The sequence below is a fragment of the Mustela lutreola genome, chromosome 2, assembly GCF_030435805.1.
Source record: "Mustela lutreola isolate mMusLut2 chromosome 2, mMusLut2.pri, whole genome shotgun sequence".
NCBI lineage: Eukaryota > Metazoa > Chordata > Mammalia > Carnivora > Mustelidae > Mustela > Mustela lutreola.
Genome location: NC_081291.1, coordinates 12,341,899 through 12,366,091, shown reverse-complemented (window position 1 = coordinate 12,366,091; position 24,193 = coordinate 12,341,899). Strand labels below are relative to the sequence as shown.

The 24,193-nt window shown below is 48.4% G+C and overlaps 1 protein-coding gene across 2 annotated transcripts in view; it reads right to left on the bottom strand.

Moving 5' to 3' along the window:
* The window catches only part of LOC131823684 (ultra-long-chain fatty acid omega-hydroxylase), a 57,856-nt gene that overhangs the window by 23,231 nt on the left and 10,432 nt on the right, over nucleotides 1–24,193 (bottom strand). For both annotated transcript variants that reach the window (XM_059160316.1, XM_059160315.1), the window contains exon 2: nucleotides 14,489–14,608. The gene's annotated coding sequence lies outside the window, so the exon portion shown is untranslated. The remainder of the gene's footprint in view (nucleotides 1–14,488; nucleotides 14,609–24,193) is intronic.

Sequence of the window (24,193 nt, the reverse complement as noted above, 5' to 3'; positions counted from 1 at the left end):
AGTAGCCTCCTCCCATTGGTCTCCCCAGTTCCCTCCTGCCCCACTGCAGTCCACTTCCCACACAGCAGCCAAAGGGATCTTCCTAAAATTAAATCAGATCACAGCCTGTTCAAAATACTCCCATGGTTCCCCCATAACACTATAAACACAATTCAGATTCCTTCCCACGGACTACAGTGCCCTGTGTCCCTGGCCCCTGGAGGACCCCTCCAACTCTCTCCCACCGCCCTCCCCCTCGCTCACTCAACTCCAGCCACTCTGATCACCAGCCAAGTTCGTTCCCCTTTCAGAGCCTTTGCACATGCTGTTACGGTTACCTCCGCTTGGCATGCCTTTCCCCCAGCTCTGTGTATAAGCGCTTCTCCTCATCCTCCAGGCCTACCTCTGCTCGGAGTCCACCTCCCTTATTGAGCGCCATCTGTGTGCAGTGGCTCTCTGGGTCATTTCTTTCATCCTCCTAGTAACTGCCAAATGCAGTGGGGGGTCTTCTGAATGGAGTCACAGCAAGAACCTCTACCCCGCACCCAGAAAAATCCCAGCTGATATCCTGACAAAGGAAATGTCTTCCCGAAAAATTGAAGTGGGAGTGAGCTGCCACAACAGGAAAGATGAGCTCTCAAAGGAAGGAGCCCGCTCCAGGATGGCAGCTCACCCTGGGGATGGTGAGCCTCCCCAAGAGGGGAGTTCTGAAGTACCAGGCCCACCCCCCTCTGCCAGACGTGGGCTACGGCTCTTCCCAGGACAGACTCCGCTCCAAGCAGAAAGACACACACTATAGATCGCCCACTGGTTGTCATCCTGACAGCCTCCATCTTCTCATCTGCAAAATGGTAACAACAGCAAGAAGTCCACCTGATGCTCATGGGAAAAGCTCAATAAATTGGGGAAGTTGAGTCCTCTGCTTTCTGTAGCTGGGTTCCTCTTGCTCCCCCTCCAAACAAGAGCACACCTGCCAGGCTCCCCGCCCCCCACCAAAAAAGTGCTACAAAAAGTTTTGAGGTGGTACAGCCACTTTGAGAAATAGGTTGGCTGTTCCTCAAAAAGTTAAACATAGAATTGGCAGTTCCAAGGGGTGCCTGGGTGGCTCAGTTGGTTAAACATCTGCCTTTGGCTCAGGTCATAGGGTCGGGGCCCTGGGATCAAGCCCCTTTGGGGGGGGGGGTCCCTGCTCAGTGCGGAGTCTGCTTCTCCCTCTCCCTCTGCCGCTTCTCCTGCTTCTGTTCTCTCTCTCAAATAAATAAAACCTTAAAAAAAAAAAAAAAGAACTGGAAGTTCCTCTCCTAAGTATATAGTCAAAAGAATGGAAAACGTACTCTGATAGTTGTATATAAATATGCATAGCCACACTATTCAGAATAGCCAAAAGGTAGACACAATCCAGAGGTTCCTCAACAAATGAATGGATGCGTATCATGTGGCATATTCATGCAATGGAATATTACTCAGCCATGAAAAGGAATGAGGTCCTGCTATAGATACAACAAAAATGAACCTCGAGAACATTACACTGAGTGAAAGAAGCCACATATAAAAGGCTTAGCATGTCTGACCCCATTTCATATGAAATGTTCAGGCAAATCCAGAAAGACAGCAAGCAGACTGGTGGTTGCCTGGGGCTGGGGGAGAATCAAGTGACTGCTAACAGGGATGGGATCTCTCCTTTTGGCAAATGAAAATGTTTTGGAGCTAGATAGAAGTGATGGTTGTACAACACTGTGAATGTGCTAAACGCCCCTGAACTTTCCATTTTTAAATAGTTATTTTATATGAGATAAAGTTTGCTTCAATATTTAAAAATTTAAAAAAAAAAAAGGCTTTGAGGACCCATGAGAAATTTATCATGGTGGTTACCTCTGGAAGGGGCTTCGTAAAACTGGAGGTGTGAGGAAAAGGGAAACTTAACTTTCTCTGTCCATCTTTGGGACTTTTTGACTTTCTATAATATGAGCACATAATGCTCATTCAAAAATGTTTTAATTAAGTATAAAGATAAATAAATAAATATAAAGATGAATCAGTTGACTGTACAACCCAAAGAATGAGTTCTAACATAAACAATGGACTTTAGTTAATCATACTGTGTTTACATTGGTTCATCAGTTGTAACATATCACCCTAGGAGTGCCTGAGTAACTCAGTTCATTAAGCATCCAACTCTCGATTTGGGTTCAGGTCACAATCTTGGAGTTATAGGATTGAGCCCCATGTCTGGCTCTGCGCTCTGCGCTCAGCAGAGTCTGCTTGAGTTCTCTCTCTCCCTCTCCCTATCCCCCGCTACTACTCTCTCTAAAATAAACAAATAAGCAGGGTGCCTGGGTGGCTCAGTCGGTTGGGCATCTGCATTCAACTCTGGTCATGATCCCAAGGTCCTAGGATCAGGTCCCATGTTGGGCTCCCTGCTCAGTGGGGAGTCTGCTTCTCCCTCTGCCCCTTCCCCCTGCTTGTGCGCTCGCTTGTTCTCTCACTCTCTCTCGTGCTCTCTCTCTCAAATAAATACATAACATATGTATTTTTTTAAAGATTTTATTTATTTATTTGACAGACAGAGATCACAAGTAGGCAGAGAGGCAGACAGAAAGGGAGGGGGAAGCAGGCTCCCCGCTGAGCAGAGAGCCTGATGTGGGGCTCGATCCCAGAACCCTGGGATCATGACCTGAGCCGAAGGCAAAGGCTTTAACCCACTGAGCCACCCAGGCGCCCATTAAATAATAGATTTTTTAAAATTCTGTAAAAAGTAAATAAATAAACAAGAAAATATTTTTTAAAAAGAAACATATCCTAATGGAAGATGTTAACAGTAGGGGAAATTGTGGGAGTTGAGGGGTGTTTTGGGACTCTACTTTCTGCACAATTTTTCTGTAAACCTAAAATTGCTCTAAAATATAAAGCCTATTTAAAAGTTAATTAGTTCAGGGGCACCTGACTGCCTCAGTCAGTAGAGTGTGTGACCCTTGATCTCAGAGTCGTGATTTTGAGCCTCACATTGGATGTAGAGATTACTTTAAAAGATTTTTCAATGGGGCACCTGGGTGGGTCAGTCAGTTAAGTGCCTGCCTTCAGCTCAGGTCATGATCCCAGGGACCTGGGATGGGGCCCCACATCAGACTCCTTGCTCAGCAGGGAGCCTGCTTCCCCCTCCCCTCTACCTGCCTGCCACTTCCCCTGCTTGTGCTCTGTCTCTCACTATCTGTGTGTGTCAAATAAATAAATAAAATCTTTTAAAATTGTTTTTTCAAAACTTTTTTTTAAAGTTAATTAGTTAAAATTAATGAAAAATGAGTGAAGATGCTTCAGTTGGGGAGAGGGTGTTCTGAGGCTTAGAGAGCTGTTTCTTTCTTGATGTGGGTTCTGTGACATGTATGGGTTCAACTTGGAAAAACTCCTTACACTTCAACTTAAAAAATTAAAAATAAAATGTTGTTTGGGGACTGCATCTCTCTTAAAATGTGCATTTTTGATTCAGGCAAGCCTGGATTCAAATCATAGCCCTGCCCCTCCCCAAGTTAAGCAGCCTTGAGTAGAGTCTCATCCCCTCCCCACAGCCTCTGTTTGCCAGTCTGTGAAATGGGTTAATAACAGCAGGCCCAGGGCACCTGGGTGGCTCAGTGGATTAGGCCGCTGCCTTCGGCTCAGGTCATGATCTCAGGGTCCTGGGATCGAGTCCCGCGTCGGGCTCTCTGCTCAGCAGGGAGCCTGCTTCCTCCTCTCTCTCTCTCTGCCTGCCTCTCTGACTACTTGTGATTTCTCTCTGTCAAATAAATAAATAAAATCTTTAAAAAAAAAAAAAAAAAATAACAGCAGGCCCAATACTTCTTAAGGTTGTTTGGGACACTTCAGCAAGACGAGGTTTGGCAGGAGGCATGCAAATTTAAGTCATCATTCCTATTTCCATTATCACTCTTTTATTGGAGGGAGAGAAATTCAAAGCTGACACTCTCGGGATGCTCCAAGAGGCTGGCAAACCCGCTCCTCTGGTGCATCAGACACCAGGCAAGAACACCCAGTGGCCCCACCCTGGCATAAGTGGCCCCACCTGTCCTCCTGGGGCCGGCATTATCTGAAAACTGAGGTGCCAGCGACTGGCTCAGTGGCCCACGCCCATGGAGCGCTGGTTTGTCAGGTTAGCCCGGCCTCCTGTCGGGGACTTGTCATACAAGGTGTGTGGGCTCCTGAGAAGGAATGCAGGACACAACTGCGCCGCCCCCCCTCCCGCCAGAAACCACATATCTGCCTCTCTTTGAACCGCAGGTCCTGGAGCCCACTGGCAGCCTGGCAGCCAAGACCCCCAACACTGACTCCACTGCCGCATACCCTCACCCTGCCCTGCACTTACTCCAGAAACCTGTAGTTGAGACGACCTACCCCTATCCCTGCTCACAGCACCCCCTTTCTATGCCAAAGGGCTGCCTGACACCAGAGACTCCCAAACTGCCTAGAAGTCTGAGCTGAGAGGAGGCTTACTCCAAATTTCTGGGGTTCTGAGAAAGAACTTCAAGGGGCATTTCTAAGGGCAGAGCCAAGTTGGCCAATGGAGGTGGGAAGGAGAGTTTTACTACAGCTTTGGGCATATGTAGGCTTTTGCCTGCAGCTTCCTTGGCCCAAAGGAGATCCTAACAGAAAACGAAGTTTTAAAAAAAACTACCAGTAATCTAGATCATTCCAGAACTGCAACTGTCTCAGCCCACCATCCCAACCAACTGTGAGCACACCTGGACATGCCTCAGAAAGGATTCTGTAGGCTCTGCCTCTTAGCTGTGTGACCTCAGGGGAAGGTCCGCATCTCTCTGAGCCTCAATTTCCTCATATGTAAGACAGGAACTACATTACCCACTTCACAGGGCTTTGATGGTAATGCCATGTTTTTAGAGTACTCAGCTCAGCACTTGGCACACAGCAAGCCCTTGATCAAATATGACTCTTACTGCTGTTGAGGCTGCCACCATGTTCACTACTGTTGCCCAGCCATCTGGGATTTGGAGAATGGAGCCCAACACTTGCCAGGGAGGAGAAATGGGGTCCCATTCTCTGTCTGCGGAATCATCCGGGCCCCTCTGTGGATACCAACCCAGGTCACCACTGGACACCAGCCCAGAGCTAATGTTACCTTTCAGAAACCCAAGCTGGGCTGTACAGACAGACTGGGGCCATCGGAAAGTGCACAGGACTTTGGGGTCAGACAGGACGGGTTTGTTCAAATCCCAGCTCCCCCACTGTCTCCCTGTCTCCTTCCCACCTCCAGCCTGCGACTCCCCAGCTGGCAGAGACTCCCTCAGCCACCAGGCATGGTCTGGGCTGGCTAGCCACCGCCTGGTCCAAGCAGGGAGGGTGAAGCCCTGGGACAACCAAGGACCACAGATCTCTCCAGCATCCAGCAAAAACATCAGCCAGTACCGGGCTTAACTACGGGACTTAACACAACCTCACTGCCAACTCTGGGGGCCCAGGAGGGCATCTCCTCTTCTCATAAAGGGGCATTTGGAGGCTCTGTGCCTACCATGGGTGGGTAGAGGGGCCATGAAGGCAGCCAGAACACAAGCGTAAAGTCCATGAGTGAGACGATGTCCCGTGACTCCAATCAACCCTAGGAGACGGCCTCAGCGGTCCTGATGGGGAGGGGTTTCTTCTTGAGGTCCCTTCCCACCACGGATACCCAGAGAGGATACTCCCAGGACTCCGAGGGGAGCACTGAAAAAAGTGTGCTCACACGCTGCGACCGTCGGAGACACGCGTACATCCCCCCTAGACTGGCGTCCGGAACCCGCAGCCGCCGCTGGGGTCCCGGGGCTTCCTGGCCGCGGCTGGGCACAGACAGACTTTCTCTGGCACACTGCGGGCACCCGCGCCAGGCGCCTCGGGTTACCGCGCAGCGCTGCGGCCGCGCTCCGGTTACGGCCCCTCGCTCTCACTCACCTCGCGGGTCTTGGCCTCCCGCCCTCGGTCCCGATCCGCCCGCACCGCAACCTCGGCTCTGACCGCGCGGTCCCGCCGTCTGGCCCTTTAACCCCGCCCGGTCGAGTCGCGAGGCCCGCCCCCGGCCCGCCTCCTCCCTCCCCCCCCCCCCCCCCCCGGCCTGGCCAGCCTCTGGGCGGGGACCAAGGCTGGGCCCCCAGAGATGGAGAGAACCAGAGACAGAGACGTGGAGGCATGGAGAACGTCAGAGAGGGAAAGGAACAGAGCCAGAGATGGAGAGACTGACAGGTGGAGAAATGGAAAGACACAGGCAGAGACAGCGGAAGAGACGTGTGGAGATACAAAGACTTGGACACCCAGCAGCCTGACACCATCATATTCCCCGCCCCTCTGCGGGTGCCTGGCTCTAGTTATTGCCCAGATCCCCCTGTGGCCCGTTCCTTAACACCCCGCTTCTACACCAGTACCCCGCAAAGCCCCCACCTCAGGACCTGCTCCCAAGCTTGGATAGGGGTCCCTAAGTCAGCAACCCCGAGGCCCAACCGGGCCCCCAGGAATCCTCAGACTCCATTGGCCTTTGGGAGCCAGCCCTTATGTTCCCTCTGGATCCAATCCACCCTCCTGGGGCTGCTTCCTCCAGGATGACCTCCAGCCTCACCAAGGAGCACCAGACTCTGGTCCTGCTCCTCCCACCCCACCCACCTACTGTCAGCCAACTTGACCATCCCGCTAGGATGTTGTCCTTGGCCAGTTTATCTGCTCCAGATGGGTCCAGACAGGGTCAGCCCCACCCCTGGATGTGAAACAGAGATACCATTCCTGGTTCGGTGGGTGGATGGTTGGACGGGTGGCTGGTCTGGGCAAATGGGCCGGCAGATGGAAGGATGCACAGCTGGCCTTTGGCTCTCCACTGCCTCCCCGGGGGCCAAAAGATCTTGCACATACTTGATACCCAGGAAATAGCTGTCAAAGGGGGGGGGGGACCCACGGGAGACTGAAGAGATCAAAGGCTCCAGCCATAACTGCCGTCTCATTTGGAGAAACTAAGGCAAATGTCGTGGGCTGGAGGAGAGGCGTGACTGGCTGGGGTCAGTCAGGATCAGGTCAGAAACTGAGAAGCCTGAACCCCTGAGAAACATCACCCTCCTCCCAGTGAGTTCCAAAGCCAAAACCACAGCAAACCATAAAGAAGCTGAAGGAAGGACAAGGAAATTCAGATTTTTTTTTCCCCCAGGATGATCATTCCAAAGACTTTTGACTGGCCAGAAACAAATTACTGATTATAGACTACAGATGAGCCGTCCTTCATTTTGGGGGCCAACCAGTTGGGAAGTCTAATCTTGGGGATGGTTAGCCTGGGGGATGGGGCCAAGTGGCAGAGCAGACCCTGAGCAGTGTTAGCGTCTCAAAGGACAGAGCCAGGGGCCAGGACCACACACAAAACCACACAGCTAGTGGTTAGACATGCACTCTGGAGACAGGGGGTTCAAATGACTCCCTCAGCTACTCTCTGTGTGTCCATCTTAGAGGATGGCTGTAATGTTTTAGGGGAACAGTTGCCACCCATGGTAATTCTGTCCCCCAGGAGACAGTTTGACAATGTCTAGAGACACTTTGGCCACCACACCTGGATGCTGGGGTACTGCTGGCATCTAGTAGGTAGAGCCAGGGATGCTGCAAAAAGTCCTACAATGCACACAATGAGAATGTGCCCCTCACAAAAGAGAATGATCCAGCCCCAATGTCCACAACAGTGATGCTGAAAATCCCTGCTTCAAGGTATAGGAAGCAATTTTGTATTTGATCACACAGTAAGTGCTAGGTATGTGCGGACTATTATTAACCACCATGGAGTTTCCAGCCCTCTGCCTCACCAGCAAATCCTGATGGCTTGCTCCATGCTCTGCATGCCCTAGTTCAGAGAAAACAGTGGCTTCGCAGCCCCATCCATGTACAAGTTTCAATCAGGCAAGTCCTGCTTTAGCTGACTCTGTCTCCCCCTGAGACCAGGGTCTCCTTGAGGGTGAGACCCCAGGCTCAGCTCATCAGGGCTAGGCAGCACTTAATTTAGAATAAATCCCTGCAGTTGGAAGGGCCTGCTGTGGAACGACCCAAGCATGGTTCTAGGTGCTGGGAACATGACAGAGAATAAAAACAGACCCAATCCTTGCCCTTGTGGATTGGAGGCTTACGCAGGGAAAAGAGAAAGAAACATATCCAGCAGGAAGTTTCCCTTCCCCAGTGAAGGGATGTAACAGGGTTTTGCAACGAGGTAGAGGGGAAGCTGCTATCTGAGTTGGGTGTCAGGTGGCCAGCTGAAACCTGAAACACAAGAATAAATGTTGAGTCACATTGTACACCTTAAATTTTTGTCAGTTACACCTTAATGGAGCTGGGGGAAGAAAAGATGGGATCAATGAATGAAGAAATGTATTTTCACAAGTCTGAGCCACACAGAAAATACTCTGGCTTGTCCCCAAAGACCCACACAAGTGTCTGAAGTCTGATGTAAATTATGTTGGTCTGGTAATTTTAGATGGCACATGAAGGAACACTTTCAATCCATTTTCTATTTTATGTATTTATGTTAAGTGAGAGATTTGCTTTGATTCATAGAAGAAAAAAATAGACTCACCCTAGATATCAAATCTATAGCCTTGTGGATATAATAATAGTTATATAAATTTTACTTTAAAATAAATCCGATTTGGGCGCCTGAGTAGCTCAGTGGGTTGAGCCGCTGCCTTCGGCTCAGGTCATGATCTCAGGGTCCTGGGATCGAGTCCCGCATTGGGCTCTCTGCTCAGCGGGGAGCCTGCTTCCTCCTCTCTCTCTCTGCCTGCCTCTCTGCCTACTTGTAATCTCTCTCTGTCCAATAAATAAATAAATAAATAAAATTTTAAAAATAAATAAATAAATAAATAAATAAATTAAATAAAATAAATCCGATTTGGGGTGCCTGGATGGCTCAGTTGTTTAGTGTCTGCCTTCAGCTCATGTCATGATCCCAGCATCCTGGGATGGAGCCCTGCATCAGGGCCCCTGCTCAGGGGGAAGCCTGCTTCTCCCTCTCTCTATGCCCTGCTTGTGTTTCTCCTCTCTCTCTTTCTCTCTCCCTGCCAAATAAATAAATATCTTTTTAAAAATAAAATAAATAAGGCTTGGGGTGTATGGGTGGCTCAGTTGATTAAGCATCTGCCTTTGGCTCAGGTCATGATCCTGGTGTCCTGGGATTGAGCCCAGAATTAAGGGGGGGGGGGGTTGCTGCTCAGTGGGGAGTCTGCTTCTCCCTCTGCCCTTCCCACCACCTTGTGCCTGTGCTCTCAGTCAAATAAATTTAAAAAATCTTTTTAAAAAATAAAATAAGGCTTTAGAGGAAGACCACTGAAAGAAAACTATTAAGTAACAAAAGGTAATACGTAGATAGAGCAATACTGGTGACAGAAGATTGGGAATGACTAAAATTTCAGTATCAGAAGCCATCTGTCTGGATTAAGACAAAGATGAAGGATAAAGCCAAAGAGTCCCAAATTCAAGTTTGGGAACTCTTAGGCAACAATCTCTTCCAAATTCCAGAAAACAAGACACAGCGGGGCTCGAAACTTTGAGGGAATCTTAAAGCCAGCGTAAGACGCCCACTTGTCCTGGCAGGTGATAAACTTGGCTGATGTCTTTATCCCTTTCCTTTCCCATCTTAGGCATATTCCCTCACTGGGTGCTGAGCCCTCTTTAAGGGTGAGAGGAGGTGGCATTTCTAAGGGAAGAAGAGGTAATACAAATAATTGAAGCTGTGCTGTTTGGAGGAGGCAGACAGGAAGGCTACGTGAAGGATGTGACATCTGAGCTGGGACTGGAGGGAGAGGTTGGATTTCAACAGATGCAGGAGAGGGGGTGGGGCTTGGGCTCAGAGAAACCTGAGGGTGTGGCTGGGCAGGTGGCTCTCTCTAGCCCTGGGGTGTGAGAGACGAGGAGGGGTGCAGGAGAGGATGTGAAAGGCCTTGAAAATCAGCCCAAGTGGCTGAGGGTTGATCTGGCAGGCAATGGGGAGCCCTGGATGGTGCGTGAGCAGGAGAGGAGCCCCCTTTAGTTGGTTTGAAAGCACAGTGGAGGAGTGCCTGGGTGGCTCAGTGGGTTAAAGCCTCTGCCTTTGGCTTAGGTCATGATCCCAGGGTCCTGGGACTGAGCCCAGCGTTGGGCTCTCTACTCAGCGGGGAGCCTGCTTCCTCCTCTCTCTCTGCCTGCTTCTCTGCCTACTTGTGATCTCTGCCTGTCAAATAAATAAATAAAATCTTTTTTAAAAAAATAAAGCACAGTGGAGCTTATTGATTTTGTCAGGGATGTGGGTTTTTTTTTTTTTTAAGATTTATTTATTTATTTCAGAGAGAGCGAGAGAGTGCATGAGTAGGGGGGAGGGGCAGAGGGAGAAGAGAAGTAGACTCCCGGCTGGCTGCAGAGTTTGACACCGGGCTGGATCCCCGGACCCTGAGGTGAGCCAAAATCAAGAGTTGGATGTTCAACGGACTGAGCCACCCAGGCACCCCAGGGATGTGGACTTTTTAGGGATGTGAAGGACATCTGCTTTGGTGCCTGGCTGGATGTGGGGTTTCCGGTGGCAGAGGAAGAGAAGAAGAGAGGAATAGGCAACAGCTCAGTGTCTCTGCCCTCAGAGAGATCGGGACAAGGAGGGAGGAACAAGTTGAGGGGCCCAGTAGGCTTCCTGGCTGTTAGTTCGGGCAGGTCACGTGGCTACTGTAAGCCCCCATATTTGTACAGATAAAACAGAGGCGATGATCGCAAGCTGAAGTGGGGTTTGCAGGGTGCTCGGCCCCAGACTTGGCACAGACCATGGGCTGGACGGACATCAACACTTAGGGCGTGTGGTTGGATTTGGGCGATCCCAGCAGTTCTCAACTGGGGCAGACTATCGCGCTAGGGGACATTTGGCAATGCCTGGAGATACTTCTGGCTGTCACATTGTAGAGGGGGAGGACCGACTGGCATCCAGTCAGCAGAGGCCAGGGGTGCAGCTGAACATCCTACAATGCACAGCCCAGCCCCCACCATGGAGAATGATCCCGCCTCAGGTGTCAGCAGTGCTGAAGCTGAGACACCCTGTCTGCCAAGGAGAGGCACCAGGGAGGCAGCTGGGCCCATCAGGAGAAGTGCATCTCTGAGTCACCTGTCCTGGGAGGACACAGATGCCCAGCGAGTAGGTCAGTGAGGTCACCTGGGAGGAGGTGGACAGAGAATGCGATGACAGAAGCATGGATCACAGCTGCGTTTAGAGAGAGGGCAGGCAGAGGCATGAAGCTGGAGGGAGAGATGAGCCACATCTGGGAGGTTGAGGAAGAGTGGCCTGTGCCCAGAGGGCAAGAGGCCCAGGGCCTGGGAAGGGACAGGGCTCCGTGGCTCCCAGGCACCAGAGTCCTCAGCCTGGAAGCAACCAACAAACTATAATCGAAGTGGGAGGGTGAAACATAGAAGTGGTGGCCGGGTTAGGGAGATGGTCCCAGAAAAACATGTGCAAGTGGCCAAAGGAGACGCATGGCAGGAGTGAGCAGAAGAGTTTCTCCTGGGCCTCCAGAAGCTCACAGCAGACTTTTTGGGGGCAGAGACAAAAAGAAGAGCAGTTTCCTCCAACACTGTTGGTGAAGACGTAAAATGGTGCAGCCGCGATGAAAAACAGTTTAGCAGTTCCTCAAAAAGCTAAACATAGAATTACCATATGAGCCAGCGATTCCGCTCCTAAGTATATAACCAAAAGAAGTGAAAACAGAGACTCAGTGTCCCTGTATGTGCATATGTCCACACAGATTCAGAGCAACATGATTCACAGTCGCCAAAAGGTGGAAACAACCCAAGTATCCATCCACGGAGAAATAAACAAATGTGGTCCATCCATATGGTGGAATATTACTCAGTCATAAAAAAGAACGAGGCCCTGACACATGCTACCCCATGGGTGAGCCTCGAAAGCATCACGCTGAGTGAAGGAAGCCAGACACAAAAGGTCACACATTGTATAACTGCATTTCTGTGAAATGAGCAGAAGAGGTAAATCCATAGAGACAGAGCACATCAGGGATGACCGGTGACAGGGGGACAGGGGCAGTGAGGAGTAAAGCCCATACCAAGGAGAATGAGTGCAGGAGCTCCTCTTGGGATGATGGAAAAAATTTGGAACTAGACAGTGGTGATATGGTTGCACAATATGTGAATGTACTAATGCCACCAAATTATACACTTCAAGAGGGTTAACTTTATATTATGTGAATTTCACCTCAGTAAAAAAGAGAGAGCCAGCAAGAAACAGAAGTTTAATAAAAAGAGTTTAATGAAAAGAGTTTAATAAAAGATAGTACAGCCAGGAGCCATTACCACCCCAGAGCCCTGGGACCTGGGGCTACGGGGCAAAAGCAGTTGCTAGAACCTGGACTTGATAGGGCTATATGCAGAGAGAGGACTGCCTGGCAAGAGCTGTTGGTTGAGGGGCACAGGCAGCCTGCATGGACCACACAGGAGAGGAGATGAGATACTAATACCCTGACCTCAGTCTCCTCCCTCCCTCCAGTGCCCGCTGTGGCTCCCTATTGGTTGAATCCAACTGGAAGCCACAAGGCAAAGGTTGAGTGGTCCATTCAAGTCAGCCTCCCAGGACACAAAATAGGGGGCAGAAGGGTGGAGACAAGGCAGGAGGTAATTCAAGGTTTGGAGCAAAGACCAGAGCTGTTCAGGGATGTGGGGTGAATGGAGCAGCAAACACCTTCCAACTCATCACTCACCACACTCTTGCTCACTTTCACTTGCAACCATCTTGCCAAACCCGTCAAGGCCATCTCTCTCCCCATCAAAGCCTTTGCACATGCTGTTCCCTCCGTCTGGAATTCTCTTCCCTCTCCCCTGCTCCGCTAACTCCTACTTCTCCTTCAGGTATCAGCTCAAAGGGTTCTCTGGGGACTTCCCTAACTTCTGAGCTCAGTTCAAGCTCACGTTCCATGCAGCCACAGCCCCGTGCATCCTCGGTCACAGCAAACTCGCTCTTGGAACGGTGTGTTTAGCTGAGAGCTCTGTGCATGTAGACAGCCTCTTGCTCACTCCCTGCCTTTTTCCCCAGCCCCCGCGAGCACAGAGCACATATTCATTCAGCAAACACCAAGCTCCCAGGAAGTACCAGGCGTTGTTCTGCAGTGGAGATGCAATACAGCATAACTAGAAACACATAAGCAAAAAGCTTATTTTATGGGATGTGTGCTGTGGAGGACAATCTAGGGAGCCAAGGGCATAAGGAAGACGTCTGAGGTGCTCTTTGAGCAGAGACCAGAGGCTGGACCGTGCCTGAAGAAACAGCCAAGAGCCCAATGAGGCCGGAGCGGTGGAGAGAGCAGGAGGACACAGGGGCTGGAAGGTGACCGGACGGATTGTGCCCCTAGGAGGCACTTCGAGTTTTCCTCTGGGGAATGGGCGCCACGGACGGTTCCCAGCTGGGGAGGATGCTGACTGCGCTGGGGCCTGACTGGGATTTTCCCGGTTCCCTCCGGCTCTGATGCGCCGACGAAAGGGGGCGCCAGAGCGGCGGGAGGAGCCGGAGGAGGAGCAGCCCTGGAGGGACCGCGCTGTGAAAGGTGGTAGGATTGGGGGGGTTGTTTAGAGGTGACGGGACTTGCCGACAGACGGAATGTGGGTGTGAGAGGAGGGAAGGCAGGGGTGACGCCAAGAGTTTGGGCCTGGGCCACATCTAGGTTGGCGTTTTTGATGGAGAAATGGAGACTAACTTGGGGAGAAGAAAGTGGGGGGGGGGGGTGGAGAGAAAGACGGCAAATGGGAAGAGAGGGAAAAGGGGAGATGGTCTCAATAAGGAGCCAGGCGGATGCGGGACACCCCCTCGGGGCGGGCGGCGGGAGGAGAGGCCCTTGGTCTTCAGAAGCTAGAGAGATGGACAGCACGCTCCCAGAACTGGGGACGACTGCTGGGGAGAGCAGGGAGCACCGAGCGGGCAAAGACAATGCGGGGAGGAGGGAGGCTGGGGTCGTGAAGGGGAATGCGAACAAGATTACTTCTCACCAGGTATGGCTAGGAAAGTGTCCTTCCTGGACTCCGCCTGGAACGACCCAGCCCCTTCCCTTCCTCCACACGCACCTGTCTCCATTTCCCCACACTGGTGGGGGATTAATCTCCACCTCCCTCTACCGGGGCCCAGGGACACGGGATTTGCGGGATTTGCGGATTGGAAGCTAAAAGGTACTGCTGGCATCAATGATACCTCGGTCCGACTTCCCCTCAGCCAATCAGATTCCACCCTCCTACGCCTCCGTCAATTAAATGTTCTCTAGCCCTCGGCCAATCAGACTCGGCCTTCCCTTCTTTCAGGCAATCAGACGCTCCTCTGGCGCTTCACAGACAACTAAATTCCACGTTTGTGCTCCCTGGCCGACTGAACTACTCCTTCCTCCACTAGTCGGGCTCGGCCCTCCCCCCACATACCTCACCCTATCAGAAACAGGTCTTCTGTCCGTCGGCCAATAAGAAAGCCCCGTTAGAAGAAGCCTGGGGGTGTCTAGACCCGTAGTCCACCACTTACCTGCTGTAGGGCCTGGAGTACGGCTCTTAGCATCTCTGTGCCTCTTTCTTCTCGACCGTAAAATCATCTTCCTTCCCTCTTGGGGTGGGCCTGAGGCTGCCACCTGAAAGCGATCTCTTCCTAAAAATATGTTGTGTAAATGTGTGTTATTATTTCTCTTCCCTCCCTCAAATCCCCCGAAGCTGTTTCCTAGGCTGGACCGTCCTTCCCTGCCAGACCATCCCATTTATCCTTCAAAACCCAATCCCTCTTCCAGGAACTTGTCTATGCCCCTTCCCAAGCTGTACCCCAGCTGCCCCTCTGGCTCTTGTAGCTAACCTAGTCATGACCATGTAGGGCAGAGAGTCTAGCTGAAATTGTCCCCTCCGCCCACCCCTCACCCCCACCTCCCCGCTCTTGGAAACCTCAGAGCCCAGAGCTTGGAAATTTAGAGGCCACAGAATCTCCCACCATGAGGGTGGGCACAAAATGCTGAATACCTGCTGACCAACTGAGTCAATGAACAAATCAGTTTCAATATGGGTCAACTGGAGGAGAAGCCCAGCAGTGGACTTGATGGAATCATTAAATCCCTTAAAATCATGTGCAAAATCGTGCGTTTATCTTTTCAGGAGAGACTTGGAGCCAGAGCTTTCACTAGATTGGGGGGAGGGGGGATTTAAGAACTTTCTTGGAAAATTGGAGTCCCAGAGTGCCTGGGTGGCTCAGTTGGTTGAGCAACTGCCTTCAGCTCAGGTCATGAATCCTGGAGTCTCGGGATCAAGTCCTGCATCAGGCTCCCAACTCCACAGGGAGTCTGCTTCTCCCTCTGACATTCTCCCTTCTCATGCTCTTTCTCTCTCTCTCTCTCTCTCAGATAAATAAATAAATAATAAAATAAAATTGGAGTCCCAGAGACAGGCAGTAGCTTTCCCAAAGTCACACAGTCTGGTAGGAACAGAGTCAGGAATTTAGCCCTTGGGGCCCATCGGAAGAGCCTCCCAGGACTTGGAGGCTGAGTATGAAAAGGTATTTAACCTCATGATCCAGTTTAGGGGGAAGAAAATTCATGTTTATTAAGAAGCCCAACGGTCAGTCAGTTGACAGACATTTTGTGAACACCTGAATGCTAAGTGCCAGGCACTGGTCTCAGCCCTGGGGACGCAGCCCCGAGCAAGACAGGTCCCTGCTCCCATGGAGTTTCCCTCCAAGTGGGGGAGGCAACAATAAATAAATAAATGCATACATAAGATAAATAAACAAATGACTAAGATACTGTCAGGTAAGGGTCTTGGTAAATAGAATGAGCTCAAAAGGAGAGACTGGGAACCTAGTTTACGCAGCGTGGTCAGGGATAGGCTTCTAGGAGGAAGTAATGTTTGAGTGATCCCCGAATGATAGGAAGACATGAACTGGAACATTCCAAGCAAAGTGAGCAGAAAGTACAAAGGCCATAGGGTGGAATGAGAGTCACATCGTCAAGAAGCAAGAGGCCAAGGGCGCCTGAGTGGCTCAGTGGGTTAAAGCCTCTGCCTTCGGCTCAGGTCATGATCCCAGGGTCCTGGGATCAAGCCCCATGTCGGGCTCTCTGCTCCTCGGGGAGCCTGCTTCCTCCTCTTTCTCTCTCTGCCTGCCTCTCTGCCTACTTGTGATTTCTCTCTCTCTGTCAAATAAATAAAATCTTTAAAAAAAAAAAAGAAGAAGAAGAAGAAGAAGCAAGAGGCCAGTGGGCTGGACTGAGGAACCCATGAGGAGAGGAGATTAGAAGGACTAGTAGAAGCCAGAGCCTGAAAGTTCTAGTGTATGCACCGCAGAAAGGAGAGGGAGGGAGAAGGGCGCCCCGCAACAGAGGACCAGTAGGAGACGATGCCTGGAAGCAAGGAAGTGCCTGGCCTGTGCCTCTTTGGGGCACCAGAAGTCACCCTGCCTCCTGCTGTGCTGATATAAACTATAGACCAGAAAGGAGGAGTGAGTGGGTTGGGGCAAAGGTGACCTCCACCAGGAACCAGTTGTGGTTCATGACCACAGGCTACCCCAGGCTGATTCAGCAAGATTCTGTGTTATCAAAGGTCAGCTCCCCAAACAGCAAAGCAACCTAGCAGCAAATTGTCCCCCAACCCAGAGGACCTCCCATAGAAATTTCTCCTTGCTAGCTTCCAGAAAGATTAAGCTTCAGAAAATTTCTCAAAAATGCTTGTAGGATAGAGCCAATCACCAACCACTGTGTGACTCTTGGCAAGTTACTTCACACCCCCAAGCCTCAGTTGACCACGTTCTTGTTGGTTCGAGCCTTCATAAATCAAAGGCATAATATAGGTACCTTCCTCTGCCTACAGTACCGTGTTGAGTCTCCACAATAAAGGAAGGACTTGGATTAGGATCATTTATAGGTAGAGAGGTGGAGGCTGAGAGGAAGGAAGCAACTTGCCCCAGTAGGGAGGTAAACCCAGATCTGTCAGAGTTCAGAGATGCAAAGACTATGTGGGGCCCAATCCTAAGCCCTTCCTTAGCAAGTGTCCAGCACTCAGTGGTCACTAAGCACACAGGGAATAATCTGATGGCCATTAGCCTCAGGATGGTGTGGGGTCACCTCTCCCAACCTCAGTTTCCTTGGCTGCCAAATGGGGACTTAGAATTCTTCACTTTGAATTCTCTCTTTACTGGCTTTGTGCGGCAACAGAGATAGAAAGTATTCGATGGTTCCTCAAAAAGTTAAACATAGGAGAGCCTGGGTGGCTCAGTGGGTTAAGCCTCTGCCTTCAGCTTAGGTCATGATCCCTGAGTCCTTGGATCAAGTCCTGCATCAGGCTCTCTGCTCAGCAGGGGGCCTGCTTCCTCCTCTCTCTCTGCCTGCCTGCTGCTCTGCCTGCTTGTGATCTCTTTGTTTGTCAAATAAATAAATAAATAAATCTTTTAAAAAATAAAGTTATACTTAGAGGTACCATATGACCCAGCAATCCCACTCCTAGGTAGAGACCCTGAAGAATTGAAAACAATATTCAAATAAGTACAAGTATACACATATTCCCAGCAGCACTCTTCACAAAAACCAAAAGTGGAAACACCCCAAATGTCAATGAAATTATGAACAGGTAAGCAAAATGTCCTGTGTACACATTTTCATGTCATTCAGCTGTAAAAAGGATCAGAGCCCTGACACACACCACGAAGATGAACCTCAGAAACATTACACTGAGTGAAAGAAGCCAGTCACCAAAATCACGTAATATGTGATCCCTTTTATATGGAATATCCAGAATAGGTCATTCTTTGAGACAAAAAGCAGAGCGGTGGTTGGCAGGGGCTGAGGGGAGGGGAAATGGGAAGTGATTACATAATTTGTACAGAGTTTCCGTCGGGGGTGATGAAAATGTTCTGGAACCAGATAGAAGTGATGGTTGCACAACACTGTAAATGTACTAAATGCCCCAGAACTATTCTCTTTAAAATTTAAAATGATTACATTACATGAATTTCACCACAATAATAAATACATGGTAAATAAATAAATAGTGGGAAGCAGGTTCATACAATTTTATATCACTGATTCCTTTGCTAAGGCCATGAGATAACCACATTATTGTTGCCATTTTAGAGTTAGAGAAATCAAGGCACAGAGAGGGAGGTGCTTTACCTAGGGAGTGGGGAAGACTGAATGGGTTGTGGGGTCTCCCTGACCTCGGGGAAGGCTAAATGGGTCGTGGGGTCTCCCTGACCTCAAGCAGGTCCCACTCCTCTGCCTGGGAGCCATGCAGGTGACAGACACCCACACTGAGTTTACCATCCTTGAGTACAGGTGACTCAGCCAGAGGGCAGACAGCAGAACCCAGGATATTGGCCAGCTTGACCTGGTTCTTTTTTCCTGGCCCAGGAGGAGACAGCAAGGAGGCCCAGGGCCAAGGAGCTGTCCTTTGTTCAGAGAGAAAACCTGTTATTATCACCTCTCTATGCCCAGTCACATGCCGAATGCTCTAAGAGGACTCAATCCTGGAGCCAGCCCTCTAGAAGCTCCCAGTCTGGAGAGTATATTGTCGGACACAGACACTCCCAAAAGCTCAGTATCAGGGCTCAGCCAAAGAAAGGAGCCCACAGCTGGAAAAGCCAAGAGGAGAGAGCCAGAGGAGAAGGGAAGTCCTCCTGGAAACCGGGGTAGTGGAGATAGGTCTTGAAGAATGTATAGGAGTCCACCAGATCAAATGAAAAAGTTTTACTAGTGGGAAAGCGAAGAGATATAAGCTCTGGGGAGGAGAAATTGGTAATATCTGGCAAAATTGTATGCTCATTTATCCACCTAAGGGAATATATCCCAAAAGTCCCTTGTAAAACTAAGAAAAAGATAAATGAACATGGCTTTTCACAACAGCACTATTGAAAATATCAATATTTTTGAAATATTTATTTTGAAAATATTTATTGAAAATATCAAAATAGGGGCGCCTGGGTGGCTGAGTGGGTTAAGCCTCTGCCTTAGGCTCAGGTCATGATCCCAGGGTCCTGGGATCGAGCCCCACATCGGGCTCTCTGCTCAGCAGGGAGCCTGCTTTCTCCTCTCTCTCTGCCTGCTTCTCTGCCTACTTGTGATCTCTGTCTGTCAAATAAATAAATTGTAAAAAAATCTTTAAACAAAGAAAATATCAAAAATATCAAAATGCTGGAGCATCTGGGTGGCTCAGGTGGTTAAGCACCTGCCTTTGGCTCAGATCAGAATCTCAGGGTCCTGGGATCGAGTCCAGCATTGGACTCCCTGCTCAGCAGCGCAATCTGCTTCTCCCCCTCCCCCTGCTCATGGTCTCTCTCTCACTCACTCTATCTTTCAAATAAATACACAAATAAAATATTTTTAAATACTGTATCAGAAGACTGGAAATAGCCCATAAGCCCATCAATAGGGTATGGTTGAATAAACCAAGGCACAGCCACATGTTGGGGTCCTATGCAGCTGTAAAAAGGAATGAGGATTATCTCTCTATTCTGGCATGAAGAGATCTCCAGGAAACAGTATTAAGTGGAAAGAAATATATATTATATATACTAGTGACAGTTACATAGATATATATAGTTTTTTAAAATGGAACAATAGGCGTGTCTGGGTGGCTCAGTGGGTTAAAGCCTCTGCCTTCGGCTCAGGTCATGATCTTAGGGTCCTAGGATCGAGCCCCGAATTGGGCTTTCTGCTCAGCAGGGAGCCTGCTTCCCTTCCCCTCTCTCTGCCTGCCTCTCTGCCTACTGTGATCTCTGTCAAATAAATAAATAAAATCTTTTTAAAAAATAAATAAAATGGAACCATAGACTATGAAAAAATTATAAATGATTACCTGAGGAGGAGGGAAAGAACATGATGAAAGGTAAATGAGTAGAAGCTAGATGTTTCTCTATATACCTTGTTTCGCAGATTTGACTTTAGAACCATGCAAATATCTCACATAATTCTAAGGCAATATTACACTTAAGAAATAATCCCTCACTTCACACCCATTAGGAGGGCTATTATAAAAAAGAAAATAACAAATGTCACAAAAGTGTAGAGAAAAATTGGAACTCTTGTGAACCACTGGTGGGAACGTAAAATGGGGCAGCCGCTGTGGAAAACAGTTTGGCAGGTTCTTTAAAAAATTAAACATACAATTACCACATCATCCAGAAATTCCACTTCTGGGTATATACCCAAAAGAAATGAAAGTGGGAACTCAACTCAAACAGATATTTGTACACTCACGTTCACAGCAGCACTACTCACAATAGCCCAAAGTGGAAACAACCCAAATGTCCATCAGCGAATGAATGGATAAACGAAATATGGTCTATCTGTACAACGGAATATTGTTCAGCCTAAACAAGGGGAAAACAGGGGCACCTGTGTGGCTCAGGATTAAGCATCCAATTCACAATTTTGGCTCAGATCATGATCTCATGGTCGTGAGATCAAGCCCCCAGTCAGGCTCCATGCCAGGCATGGAGCCTGCTTGGGATTTTCTCTCCTCATTCTTTCTCTCCCTCTCACTCTGCTCCTCCACCGCCCCCCACCCGCTCACACTCACACCCTCTCTAACTTTCTCAAAAAATTTAATAAATCAATAAATACTTTAAAAATTAAAAAGAAAAAATGGTAGGGGATTTCCTACTTCTATCCAGTGAAAAGTCCTAGAAACAACTAACCCAGTAGCCATGAGCACCTTTAGCACTTTGATTCCTATCTCTAAGTACCACTTTCCAATCAAAGAAGGGCTCCCTGGGGAAATGGTTGATTCTCAGGTTTGTGGCAGGAAATGTACAAGATAGTCCTGAAATCTCTTGTTACATCATAAAAAAAAGTGCCATGTTAAAAGAACTCAGGAGTCACAGTGAAGAGGCTCCCACTGGCCAAAGGAGGGATAATAATTTGATTATCAGTAATGATAAAAAAAAAACTTCAATGTATTCACACATTTCAGTAGTTTAAGTCCATGATTTTGTAAAGATATGGGGGGAGAGGTAAATCTCATTATCTACCTTTGGAGGATGTTAAGGAGCCCAGCAATGACTTTGAAAATGAGGGAAGGAAAGATATCAAGCATTTATCTTGTCCTTCCATGTGAATTGTACCACTGGGTAACCAAATGGTAGATGAGAAGATGTTTCTCTCTCCAGATGAATTCCAGCTAATAAATGAAGAGAGAATAAATCATCCCAATATCACTCTGTTATAGCTGCTAATGGGTTAACAGGTCTAGGCGATGATCACCAATGGCAGAGAACATCACAGAAGAGAGACAGGGGGTGGCAGTTATGGAAGAAATAAGATGGCTCGTGAGTTGACATGTGTCAGTTGGATGATGGGTACCTATGGGGATTCATTATATAATTCTCTCTACTTCTGAATATGTTTGAAATTTTCTGTTCTGAAAATAATGGTTAAAGCCCTTTGCGCTGTGTCATTCTTTCAAAGCAGGGTGACAACAGCTAGGAGCCGTGGTTTCTCAGTAAATATTCCCCAGGGTGTACCAACATCTGGCCCCATTTACTCCACACTCATTCTTGGCCTCTAGCATAGCGCCGAAGGCTGAACTCAGGATTTCACTATAATATGTCCTGTTCTTAGTTACAAAACTCCCTCCTCTCCAGTTTCAGTGCCAGGTGTTGAGAGATTAAATCTCACCTCTATTCTAAGATGTGACTGAACTCAACTTCTGCCCTCCAGGGACGGCGGAATCTCCCCAGCTGGAGGCTGTGGGGTCGCTGATCCACACCAGCAACTTTGCTTCCCTTTGGCAAATTGGGTTTGACCAATTCTGGGGCTGGCCTGCCTGGCTTCAGTCATCTGGCTGTGGTTCCAAACTGGCTGAAAGCCCAGCTGGCTGCTGTGGGGGTCAAGGCCAGCAGGGAAGCCTTGGCTTGGACAAGTGCCTCAGATGCAGAAATAATTCATGTCTGTGAGTCCAGACTCCTAGAGGAAGAAGGACTCGGGCCATCATGGATTATCCTGTGCCCTGGATCTCTGCTGGGGAGGCTGGGCCAGTAGAGGGAGTGGGGGCAGAAACAACTCTACTCTTTGCATGCTTTCTACATGCAAGGATGGTCCTCAGCATATAGGACCACCTCATTTAGCTCCCAAAACAACCCTATGAGTTTGGTACTATTCTCCCACTTGAGAGATAGACAAAATGAGAGTTCGAGATTAAACCACTTGCTCCCGCTAGTAAACAGCAGAGTGAGAATTTGAACTTGGGTTAACTGGCTCAGGAGGGATCAGCAAACTTTATTAAAAGTCCACATATAGGGGCACCTGGGTGGCTCAGTGGGTTAAAGTGTCTGCTTTCGGCTCAGGTCCTGATCCCAGGGTCCTGGGATGGAGCTGCACCGGGCTCTCTGCTCAGTGGGGAGCCTGCTTCCCTTCCTCTCTCTCTGCCTGCCCCTCTGCCTGCTTGTGATCTCTGTCAAAAAAATAAATAAAATCTTTTTTTTTAAATTTTTTTTAATTAAAAATAAATAGGGGCGCCTGGGTGGCTCAGTTGGTTAAGCAGCTGCCTTCGGCTCGGGTCATGATTCCAGGGTCCTGGGATCAAGCCCCGCATCGGGCTCCCTGCTCAGCAGAGAGCCTGCTTCTCTCTCTCCCCCTTTCCCTGCCGCTCTGCTTACTTGTGCTCTCTCTCTAGCTCTCTGTCAAATAAACAAATAAAATATTTTAAAAAATAAAAATAAATAAAAAGTCCACATATATCTAATGGAAATGAAATCATTACTGCAAAGAGCTATCTGCGCCCTCATATTCACTGCAGCATGGTTCACAATTGCCAAGACATGGAAATGGTCAGAGTCCTTCAGTGAATGCACAGATTTTTTAAGAGGTGGCATATATATACATATATATATATATATATATATATATATATATATATATATACACACACACACAATGGGGTATTATTCAGCCATAAGAAAAAAGAAGGAAATCCTGCAACTGAATGGCAGTGAACAGGTTATCCTAAGGGAAATAAGCCAGACAAGGCAAGTACTGTGTGATCTCACTTATGTGTAGAACCTAAAAAAGCAAATAAAGTGACCTAATAGAAGAAGTAGAATAGTAGCTTCCGGGCGTTGAGGATGGGGAAATGGGCAGATGCTGGTCAAAGGGTACGAACTTCAAGGTATACGATAAATAAGGTCTGAGGATCTAACGTACTGCATGGCAACTCCAGTTAACAGTACTGTGCTGTATACTTGAAAGTTGCTAAGAGTAAATTTCAAAAGTTCCCACCACAAAAAACAAACAAACAAAAAAATAACTATGTGAGGTGATAGGATGTGTTAACTAACCTTATTGTGGTAAACATTTTGCAATTTACATGTATCAAATCATCGTGTTGCACACCTTTAACTTTATACAGTGTTACATGTCAATTATATCTCCATAAAGCTGGGGGGAGGGGAAGCCGTGTAGGAAATATTTCAGTTTTGCAGGCCAGATGGTCTCTGCCACTAAAATTCAACTCTGCCATTATTACAGCATGAGGAAAGTCATAGATAAAATGTAAATGAATGAGGAGGACGTGTTCCTATCATTTATTTACATAAATTTGTATTTATTTATATAAATTTATATGAACAAATTGTGGCACATCCATACAATGGAATATTATTCAGCCATAAAAAGAGAATGACTCAGGGATGCTTGGGTGGCTCAGTTGGTTAAGCGTCTACCCTCGACTCAGGTCATGATCTCAGGGTCCTGGGATCGAGTCCAACATCCCAGCTGAGCTGGGAGCCCGCTTCTCTCTTTGCCTGCTGCTTCTCCTGCTTGTGCTCTCTCTCTCTTTCTCTCTGGCAAATACATAAATAAATAATTTTTTTAAAAAAAGAATGATTCATGATAAGAAGCGCTGATTCACACCATGACCCAGATGAACCTCAGAAACATTATCTTGAGCGAAATAAACAGCCAAACACACCAAAACTCACATAGTGTCTGATCCTATGTATGTGAAACGTCCAGAACAAGCAGAAAGCAGGTCCGTGGTTCCCAGAAGTTGGGGGATAGTGACAGTGACTGTAAGTGGGTACAGGGTCTTATTTCAGGGTGATAGAAATGTTCTGCAACTAGACAGAGATGATGATTGCACAACATTCTGAATGTATTAAATGCCATAGAATTATAAATTTTTAAGTGGTTCCTTTTATATTAGGTGAATTTCACCTTGAAAAAGTCCCAAAAGCAAAAAAAATACATCGTCTACAAAACAGACAGCCAGC